Below are 10,708 nucleotides of genomic sequence, written 5' to 3'. Positions count from 1 at the left end.
GAAATGTTGTAGTGTGTTTGCGGCATACTACGGTATAGTCCAAAAATCACAGTTCAGAGCAAATTTCAAGGAGTACGCGGCTTTCGTGAAGTTTTCAAAATCTCTTTAATGACTGAGATTTTTAAAATCAGCTTCAAACATCATTAATTTTCCAACTTATAAAAATAAGGATTTCAATTAGATTTTTTCCTTAGTTTCATTCATTCTTTATAAAAAGGAAAACAATCCCAAATTCTTCAACACACAAAGCAGCACATGATTTAACACCTTTCGCCGGGGACACATCCCGAACACCGCCAATACATCAAACACCTCCACGGTAGTGTGCGTGCGCTCACACCACGCTTCTCCATCGCTCGCCGAGCTCCATTGAGAAAGTGCGTCCTCGTCGTCACAGCTCAACACTCACACGTCACGCGTTCTTCTCATTCATCCCCCCCCTCTCACCACCCACTTCCACCTCATCATCCGCGCTTCGTTGTTCTAAATGTGGGACAAATTTCAATTTATAATTCTGTGCCTCGCGCTCGTATTGTTCCCTTCCGGCGGCGGCGGCGACCACCCTGCTCTCTCTCTTCAGAAACTTGTTTCTCTCTCTCGTGAGAGAGAGCTGTGGGAAAACTCTATTGTTCCTGTGTGTGAAAAACTGTTGCCGCTCTCTCTCTCTCTCTGTCGCCATTGCTAGGCAACCCCGTCCGTGGCTGGCTGGTCCTGGCACACTGTTGCGTGAGTTGTGTGTTATCAGTGAGTGGCTTTGGTGAGCGTGAGAGAACAAAGGGGCGCCGCGGCGCCCACACAGCGAGGAGTCACGTGAGAGAGTGACAGGTTGGGAAGGGTTGCCAGCGCGCGAGCTGCGCTCGCGATTGTTTTTATTTTCTTATCACATTCTGGTGAGAGTGAGTGGGGACGACCTGGTGAGTGACTGTTGCGCGGGGGTACTTGTTGAGAGTCGTCCTTTGCTGTGGGGGGCTTGGAAAGAGAGAGCGCGCGCGCGCGCTTGGCATGCTCAGGTTGCACACGTGGTTCGCGGCGGGTGCCGAAGTCGGTTGTACTAAAAATGGGGGTTCGGGATTGAGTGACGGGGCTTCGGGCCCCGTGAGTGCGTGCTAAAATCAGGGAGACCAGCTCGCACGGCGGAGCCCGTACTCCAGTTGGTGTTCCGGTTTAGGGTCGTGCTGTTGTTTTTGTATAAATTTGTTACTTAATGCTTTAAATATATGTGCAGTGACAGTATACTTTTTCTTTTTGATTTTTGATAACACTATTAGCCACCTTTTATCTTCGTGCGTGAGAGGCGAAGCGAATTTAAGGGCTCAAGTGTGTAGTTTTGTCGCGAAAAAAAGGACGGACGGACGGGCGGGAGCGTTTCACGGAAAACCTGGAGCAATCCGCAGCAACTCCAGCAGCTCGAGAGTGAGAGGGTGGCCCCCTCACAGAGTTAAGATGATTAGCAGTGGAAGCAGTAGTGGCTGCGGTAGGATGCAGGAGCAGCCCCAGCAAAACGCTGGTACCAGTTGAGGAAGGACAAACGGAGTGCAGCAGCAGCTCGGGATGAGCTGCTGGTGAGCGTTCGGTCCGGTTATCCGTCGTTGGAACAGGTTGAAGAAGATGCTGTCAGTGGCAGCAGCAACGGTGGTGATCCCAGTGCCGCGGGGGATGTTGTGTAATTCCTGCTGAGAATCCCGGGACGGCAGTGTTGGAATACGGTGTCACTGTGTGTGTGTGGATGCAGCTCAAGGAAAAGATGGATTTCTCACGCAGGACTTCGCGATAAGGACCTGCGGACGGCCAGCAGTTGGAAGTGCCAGCTGAAGAGGATAACCTGGAAAGCTTTGTTGTGTGGGGGAACTTCCCGTAGAAAGAAGCCGCGAAAGCAGTGCCCGTGTGAAAACGCGAAGAAAAGCTCAAAGAAAAACGGAGAACCCAAAAGGATCAGTGGGAAGATTTTCGCGGTGCCTGGTGGAAAATCTGTGGGAGTGAAAAACGCAAAGAGTAGAAGGCAGCAGCAGTGCTGGAAGAAGCTGTGCTGAAAAGAGCGCCCGCTCCGGAAAAGTGAGTGAGTGCCCTCGGAAAAAACCCGTGAGCGAGAGCAGAACTCTCTCGCGAGGAGAGTGAGACCACCCCGTTCGGAAGACCCCGGAGTTGTGTGGCCAACCTGGTCCAAGATCCGCGGGAGTGAGTGTTGTGTGTTCCGCGGTGTAGCACGGTGCGCTACTGGAAAGTATGTGTACGCGGTCGTCCGAATTTTCCGAAAAGCTGTAACAGCTCTCACTCTCCACCAAGGAGCATACACACACCTACACACGGTGCGTGCGTGTGTGTGTGTGTGTGCGCTTGTGCGTACGGCGCGTCGGTGTGTGTGTTCGCGTGCGTGCGTCTCGCTGGATCCTGATAATGTTCCAGCTCAAAGATGTGGTAATAAATCGGAAATCAATCCCGTAGCTTGTAGTTCTTCCCCAAAATCGAAACCATTCGATTCCGAAGGACTGTTCCCAGCAACCACCTGCTGAACCGTGTGTGTGTGTGTGTGTGCGCGCGTAAAACAGAACAAGGATTATGGATATTTCGCCACCAACAAAAAGGAAAATTCTAAGGTTACCCCCCAACCCCCCACCCACAATTCCCCCACCCCCGTTACAAGAGATTGATAAGAGAGAGCGCCAAGATTGCGCACACACCACACCGTTTCGCGTGTGAGTGTGTGTGTGCGTACCCACACTTACATCGAAGCGTTGAACAATGGGGGGACCCGAGCGGGCGCATAAAAAATTTGTCCTTCAAAAGTGTGTTCTAAAAATTTTCCCTCCCCGCGTCTCTCGGTGTAAGTGTGTGGCTGTGTGTGTGTGTGTGTGAAGGCAGCCTCCAACAACCTGTTCTCGCGGTGATGAACGGTGGAATCGAATGGACTCGCGTGTGGACAATTGTGTTGTGAAAAAAAGTGGAAAACCCATCCTGCAAACTGCACTCTAATTGAATGGACTAGGACGCGGGAGGTTGGAAATGCTGAAACATCAAAGGTGTCGACGAACGGCAGCTTCGTGTGAAAAAAAATCGCTTTTGAAGCGTTAATTGGTGGTTGATTTTGGTGAATTTGAGTGATTTTTCGGGTTTTTCAGAAGGGGTATTGGATTTGAAAGATGATGTTGGAAGATATTCAGTTTGATTTAGGTGTTACATAATTGAACGTATTAAATTCTAAAAAAACATGTCTGAAATGATTCAACCAACAGAGTAAAAATAATTTCCCCTTTAAACAATGGAACTGTTGCTGTGTTAATTTGGATTTCATAATATGTTCATATTTTCTTTGAGTTTTTTTGTAGAAAATAATTAATACCATGAATACGAGGACTAATATAATTTACAGTCATTTTTTTCGTGAGAAACAAAAATCATTCAAATAATCATTTGAATTTAATTGAACCCGAGTGTAGACTTAATTATATGGACAAGTGCATCGTACCATACGTTAAAAATATTATTATGGAAAATCAAATAATATCAGCTGAAATGTCTTTACTATGTTGTTTTTTTATCATTTACCTTTTTGATTGTTATAATTTCATTTACATTAAAAATCTTTGTTGTTTCAACACCATGTTCTTAGTAGAAAATTGTACAACATACTTTAGAGTAAAGCTAGGTTTCCTGTTGGATTTGCCTTTGATAATGCAATTCATGGGAATATTTGATCAATAACTTTTTTGCGGTGCTTTCAATATATTTGTAGCAATGATGTATGGCATCCAAGCCATTCCTTCTGTTCCGATTTTTTTGTATTTTATATTTAACAATTAAACGTTACTTAATCTACCCTTAGGTGGTTGGTGCCATCCTCATATTTAGAGGATTAATTTCCTCAGTGAGGTGAGGAAGGCAAACTACTTGTCTTTAGTAAGAAAGGCAAAAATATATTCTTTATGTCAGAAACAAGTTCGTATTGATTAAATACAATTCAATCATATGAATAATGCTGCAAATAAGTGTTGCACGGTTCAACGATTTAAAGTTGATATAAACATTAATTTTTGTTTTGAATTTTAACTGATCACATGTTGATTCTTTCTAGTGTAAAATCAACGATTTTTGTTTTACCAATCTACATCTATAAAAAATTTCGACGGTTTTGTTGGAGCGTCGGATCGAGGTGTTCTTTGTTACGTTGGGTTCGTATAAGCCAAAGGAAGGTTCTTTCGCCAAAAAGTGACAACTTTAGCCACTCTGGAACCGATTCCGGAAAATCTGCAGATTGTATGGGTAAAGCTGCTTAAAATCAAATTTTGATCACAGGAGGCTGAATTAGCAAACAAGCAAGAAACGTCAAGAAAACAAAAAGGGCAGGACGAAGTTTGCCGGGTAGAGCTTGTTTAGCATAAAGTTTTTCACCAGTGGCTCTTGATAGAAATCTAACTCAACTTTTTTTTCAACTTAAATTTTTAATATAAAATAAAATTTGCAATCGAAAAGTACTTTACAGGAATTTTCACAATGTGGGCCGTTGGAATATAAAAAAAGCCACTAAAAACTAAAAAAAAACTGAAAAATTGTATATAATTTTTAATTTTTTAAGCTTAGAAGTTTTCTCACCCAAACAGTCCCAAGAGTCCAAGGTAACAAATGGTCCAACGTTTAAAAATAAAAATTTGTGATATTTTCTGATTTGAATGTTTTTTTTTAATCAAGACTAACAATTCAAAAGGGCGTTATAATAAAGTTTTGGTCCTTTTGTTATGCTAGTCTTGAACTTAAACTTTTCAATTTTCTCATTTCTTTTTTATATTATCAGCTTATTTTCAGAAATCAGAGGCCCAGCTTGTGATATATATTGAACAATTTTTAAAGAAAATTGTTTGAACTTTTCAAAAGAAAAAATAGTTTAAGAAAAAGACATTTGAGATTTTTTTATCAAATCGAGCAATTTTTTTTTGTCGAAATCATAATTGAGATTGCTTAATCTAGAAAATGGAACGCATTTAAAATTTTGCTTTTCGATTGAAAATTATTATTCATTAGCGTTTAAAATTGATGTTAAAAAATGCGAGTAATTTGATCAAAAAATATGTGAATAAAACATAAAAAAAGGGTTTAGGAAAATTGATTTTTCGGTGAAAAACGATATAAAATTGGGATTTTTAACATGTACCTATTTTTAACATGGTTCTCAAAATTACCTACAACTTTGCCGAAGACACCAAATCAATCAGAAAATTTCTAGAGATGATACAGATTTTAAAATATTTTCATACAATTTTTGTATGGACAGCTGCCAAAATTGTATGGAACCTTGTATGGGTGAACCAATGACACTAAATGGTTTCTTTGTTTATACTTTTTAAAAAATAATACAACTCTATTAAGTTCATGAAATCGTCCTGAATTTGTAATCAACTTTTAATCAACTATCAAAAATAAGACAAAAAATCGCGTAATTCGATTTCCTGTAGTAAACTTTATCCAAGGCCTTTAGATAATCGAGTCTGGACTGTAAAATGTATTCTGAATAGTTAAAAATGGTTTCAACAATTTATATTTTTTGCACTGAATGAGAAAAAAAGAAAAGCAAGGTGGGAGATACAGAAAGATCGTAAACTATTGAATTCTCTGTATTTGTTTTCTTAATGTTAAATATTATTTAGGGACCATCCACAAACCACTTGGACACTGTTTTGAAAATCTCAACCCTCCTCTATCGTGGACAATTTCCATGAAAATCAAATCTTTTTTGTATGGAGCGTGAACAGTCGCCATGTTTGAGATCTATTATAAAATATTGTTGATTTTTCTGAAATTCCGATGTACCTCAATTTTTGTTGCGAAATATTTCAAAAACTATTGATTGCAAAACAAACTGGGCAGGTGAAAATGCATTTTAAAACATTTTTTTTCATCCATATGTTAAAACCATGGCTTGCAATTTAATCATTTATATTTTTTATTCTTTTGCCGCAAAAGCAGAAGCAATGTTTCACCTATTTTACTTATTCTTTTGTTGGTTATATATCGTCGAGATGTGCTGTGTTTTGAAGATAATTCAACAAATTATTTGAAAATGAGAAAAGTAGAATCCAAAATTTAGCTGATGGCTTTTTTCATTTAATTGAATTATTGGAAATATTGTGAGTTATCGGTACACAAATTAAAAAAAAAAGATTTTTTCCTTTATTTCAAGCAGATTTTAGAGTGATATGAAATTTCCGTGAAATTCTAATGTTCTATAAATGACTTGCCTCGAAATTTACATTTTCTTTCCGTGAAAAATCATTAGCCCTAGTCATTTGCAGGTTCTTTTTTTACTGATTGTCCACCATCAGATTCCTCAACAATTGTATGCTCGGATTTAATTTGCATTATTAAATTCGTATTTTTTAATCTGTAAAGGTGATCTTTGCTAGGATGGAATGATCCAAAAAATGCGATGCATTGACAATTTTTCACAAAAAAAAATGTTTTTCAATAAACCAGATATTTGTATACACTCAAATGAATCAGATCACAACGTTTTAAAAGAATAATTATGAAATGGGGTAAACTGTACTTTTGATTACATCAAAATTTAAATTCGTAAGATTTACGTGAACAAATTGATTAATAATGCATGAATAATTTGACTAAAATATGATGTTCAAATTTTCAAATTAAAAAAATTTATGAATATATTCCCCTTTTAATTAATCATACACTGACAAAATACACTCTAGTAGGTGATTCAAACGGCTATTTTTTTCCTCCAACTAGAGAAGCATCGCGAAAGCTCACAGAAGGGCAGGCAGGCTCAGTTTTGCCACTCGTCGCTCGCCGTGTATACGACACGACACGGGTGTTTGTAACCACCCACGCGCTCTCACTCACAACCACAGTCAGTCGTCACAGCCAAACGAAGTGAAACGAAACCCGAGCGGTTCGGCTGCTGGCAGCTGCTGCGGGCCTCGAATTGAAATTCATTCATGAAGAATGCTGAGGCTTGGAAATGTGTGTGTGTGTTTGGGTGGGAGGTGCTATCCAGCAGAAATACTAGGATTTTTTTCTAGCAGCTTTTTTCTTTATTTTTTGTGTTTTTGGTCTGTTGAGGTTCGATGCTTGGGGGGAAATTGCTTCAGCTGCTGTGGTTGAAGTGCCTCAAGGACGACGATTCCGACTGTGGATGGGAACTGAGATTAAGGATTTTTTAGGGCAGTTTTGAGAAAATAAGTCAGCTGATTCACAATGAGTGGCAGTTGTGATTTGATAAAAATATGTTTGCATGATTATATTTTTTATGCAACATAAGTTTAAATTGTTGTCATTTAGTATACCAAAGTAAAGAAACATTTTTTTTGTCTAAAAAATAAAAATCTAAGTCATGGCTAGAATCAAATAACACAATCTGCAAACATTCTACCAAAATAATTAACACCTAACTACCAGCCTGGTTGACAACCATTCCAGAAGGCCATCCTCCAGGAAGCGAATTAACGTCTGCATTTCACATTAATTACCATAATTAGCCGAATCGTGGTAATTACGAGCAAGAAAACGCTTTCTCCCCGTCGAATAAATTCTATCCCTACACCTTTTGTGTGTGTTTGTTGTTGTAAGGGTATTTGTTTATTCGTGTATTGCAGCGTACTTGTATTACACGAACCAAGTTTCATTTTCTGTATACTGAAACTTTTCGGGCACTTGTATCCGGCCACGAAATAAGCTTTTTTCTCTCTTAATTTTAACTAAGAGCAAACGGAGAGAGGAGAAGGAAAAACACTGTTTCATTAACAGACGACAGAATCACGAAAATTGTCACGGTTCTGTCCAAACCAAACATGAACTCCCCTCTTCCGTCATGGTGCTTCTGAAGTTTTAGGGCAAGTTTGGTAGAGCAAAAGGAAGTAACCGAACCGAATATATTATCTGCTGTCGGGGTCTGGAACGCTGGGTTTTCATTTTCGGGTGGTGCCCTTCACAGTGCGCATTCATGAAAAAAGATAAATTTGAGCAATTATCTCGGATTTCGGTTGTTCGATTTTTTGTAGTTTTTAATCAGGCTTAAACTTTTTTGGTACCTTCGGTATGCCCAAAAAAGCCATTTTGCATCATTAGTTTGTCCATATCGTTTTCCTTACAAATTTGGCAGCGGTCCATATAAAAATGATGCATGAAAATTCTAAAATCTGTTTTGTTAAAGGAATTTTTTGATCGATTTGATGTCTTCGGCAAAGTTGTAGGTATGGATAAGGACAACACTGAAAAAAATGATACACAGTCAGAAAAAAATTTGATTTTTTATTTAAATTTTTGTAACTTAAACTTGATTTGCCAAAAAATACTATTTTTTTTATTTTTAGAGATGTTTCAGGGACATCAAATGCAAACTTTTCAGAAATTTCCAGGTTGTGCAAAAAATCTTTGACCGAGTTATGATTTTTTGAATCAATACTGATTTTTTCAAAAAATCGAAAATTGGTCGCTAAAATTTTTCAACTCCTTTTTTCGATGTAAAATAAAATTTGCAATCAAAAAATATTTCAGTGAAATTTTGATAAGAGGCACTGTTTTCAAGTTAAGGTCATTTTTAGGTAACTTTTTTGAAAATAGTCGCAGTTTTTCAGTTTTTAAATGAGTGCACAAGTTTGCCCACTTTGGAAAAACAAATTTTTGAAAAGCTGAGAAAATTCTTTATATTTTGCTTTTTTGAACTTTGTTGAGTTGCTGAGATATTGCCATGCAAAGGTTTAAAAACAGGAAAATTGATGTTTTCTAAGTCTCACCCAAACAACTCACCATTTTCTAATTTCAATATCTCAGCAACTTATGGTCCGATTTACAATGTCAAAATCTGAAGCATTCGTGAAATTTTCCGATCTTTTCAAAAACAATATTTTCAAAATTTTCAAATCAAAACTAACATTTCAAAAGGACGTAAACTAATCGTTTACACGTGTATATAAAATAAATAAAAGTACTAAAAAATAATGAAAAACAGCAGATTGACAGAAGAATAATTATTGAAAATTTCGAATAGGCCAATCTTAAATCATCAAAACCAATAAAAAAAACTTAAACAAGATAAATGCTGTTAAAAATACTTGTAATTTATGAAGAAAACCTTTTGATATTAATTTTGATAAAATCATTATAAATTTGAGGTTAGAGTAACAAAATGTTTCAAATTGGTTCAAAATGCAATATGGGTAGTTCTCCACCAACTCACACGAAATCGGGAAAAGTTGCCCCGACCCCTCTTCGATTTTCGTGAAACTTTATCCTAAGGGGTTACTTTTGTCCCTGATCACGAATCCGAGGTCCATTTTTTGATATCTCGTGACGGAGGGGCGGTACGACCCCTTCTATTTTTAAACATGCGGAAAAAGAAGTGTTTTTCAATAATTTGCAGCCTGAAACGGTGATTTGATAGAAATTTGCTGTCAAAGAGACATTGATGTAAAATTGGACGCCCGATTTGATGGCGTACTCAGAATCCCGAAAAAACGTATTTTTCATCAAAAAAACACTAAAAAAGTTTTAAAAGTTCTGCCATTTCCGTTACTACACTGTTAAATCTTTTTGGAACATGTCATTTTAAGGAAATTTAATGTACCTTTCGAATTTACACTGACCCAGAAGGGTCAGTTTTTTAATTAGAACAAAATTTTTATTTTAAAATTTCGTTTTTTTTCTTACTTTGCAGGGCTATTTTTTAGAGTGTAACAATGTTCTACAAACTTGTAGAGCAGACAATTACAAAAAATTCCAAACATAAGGGTTGTTGTTGTTGTTGTTCATTTATTTATTTATGGCAGCTTTAACCAACGTGGTCATTCGCTGCCCCAATCAAACATTTGCTTATAAACATCACGAGTTATCGCGATTTTACGAAAAAAAGTTTTGAAAAAGTCACTTTGTGCGTTTCTCTTTCTTTCGTCATCCGTGTCTGTCGCGGGTGACCACGAACGGCCATGTTCAACGACGACCAACATTTTCAAAACTTTTTTTTCGTTAAATCACGATAACTCGTGACGTTTATAAGCAAAACCCGTTAGTTTTCAACATATCGAAGTATTAAAGATTTTTTTTGTCAATAAAAAAACCTTTTACAGTACTGTACAAAGAGAATTCACAAAAAAAAAAAACAAAATAATTTTGATCGATCCCAGACATGGTAAATATGATTCCTGATTTTTGCCTTCTGATTTTTCGGACCGATTTTGAGGTCCCCCCGACATAAACTTTGAAAAATATTTGCAACGCCCTTACTGACATATAAAAAGACACTTCATCTTGTTTCATGAATTATTTGGATATAAGTTCACATTATGAATGTCAAAACTGTATTATTTGATGAATTTCAACATTAACTTTCATTTAAACTTTGTTTGAACGCTGTAACAAACGCCAAAACAATTAAATACATTAAAATTATAAGTTTACCATAAATGCGAAACATTTCAACTGAAATATTTCATAGGCGTTCGAAGCATCAGGAAGGCAAAGCAGAAATTTATGGTTTCGATTTTCTTAAATTCTTGAAAATTGAAACTGACTGTTTATACTACATACTAATGATATTTCTACATTTCCAACTTATTAAATGATTTTTTGCCAGCTAGAACAAAAATGATATGCTACTAAGTGTCCGGATTTCGAATCATTGCGTTATCTAGTAATATGAATTTCAAAAACCTTTAGAAAAAAAGTAAATAAATATTTCTTATCTACTTAATTTTCAAGCAGTTTC

The 10,708-nt window shown here is 37.2% G+C and overlaps 1 protein-coding gene across 1 annotated transcript in view; it reads left to right on the top strand.

The window, feature by feature from the left end:
• The first annotated feature begins 1,159 nt into the window (after positions 1 to 1,159).
• The window catches only part of LOC6049441 (neuronal acetylcholine receptor subunit alpha-7), a 232,286-nt gene continuing 222,737 nt past the window's right edge, over positions 1,160 to 10,708 (top strand). Inside the window, exon 1 of the mRNA XM_038258184.1 lies at positions 1,160 to 2,415. The gene's annotated coding sequence lies outside the window, so the exon portion shown is untranslated. The remainder of the gene's footprint in view (positions 2,416 to 10,708) is intronic.

Source organism: Culex quinquefasciatus, chromosome 2, assembly GCF_015732765.1.
Source record: "Culex quinquefasciatus strain JHB chromosome 2, VPISU_Cqui_1.0_pri_paternal, whole genome shotgun sequence".
Classification (NCBI taxonomy): Eukaryota; Metazoa; Arthropoda; class Insecta; order Diptera; family Culicidae; genus Culex; species Culex quinquefasciatus.
This window is presented reverse-complemented; position numbering and strand designations above follow the sequence as displayed.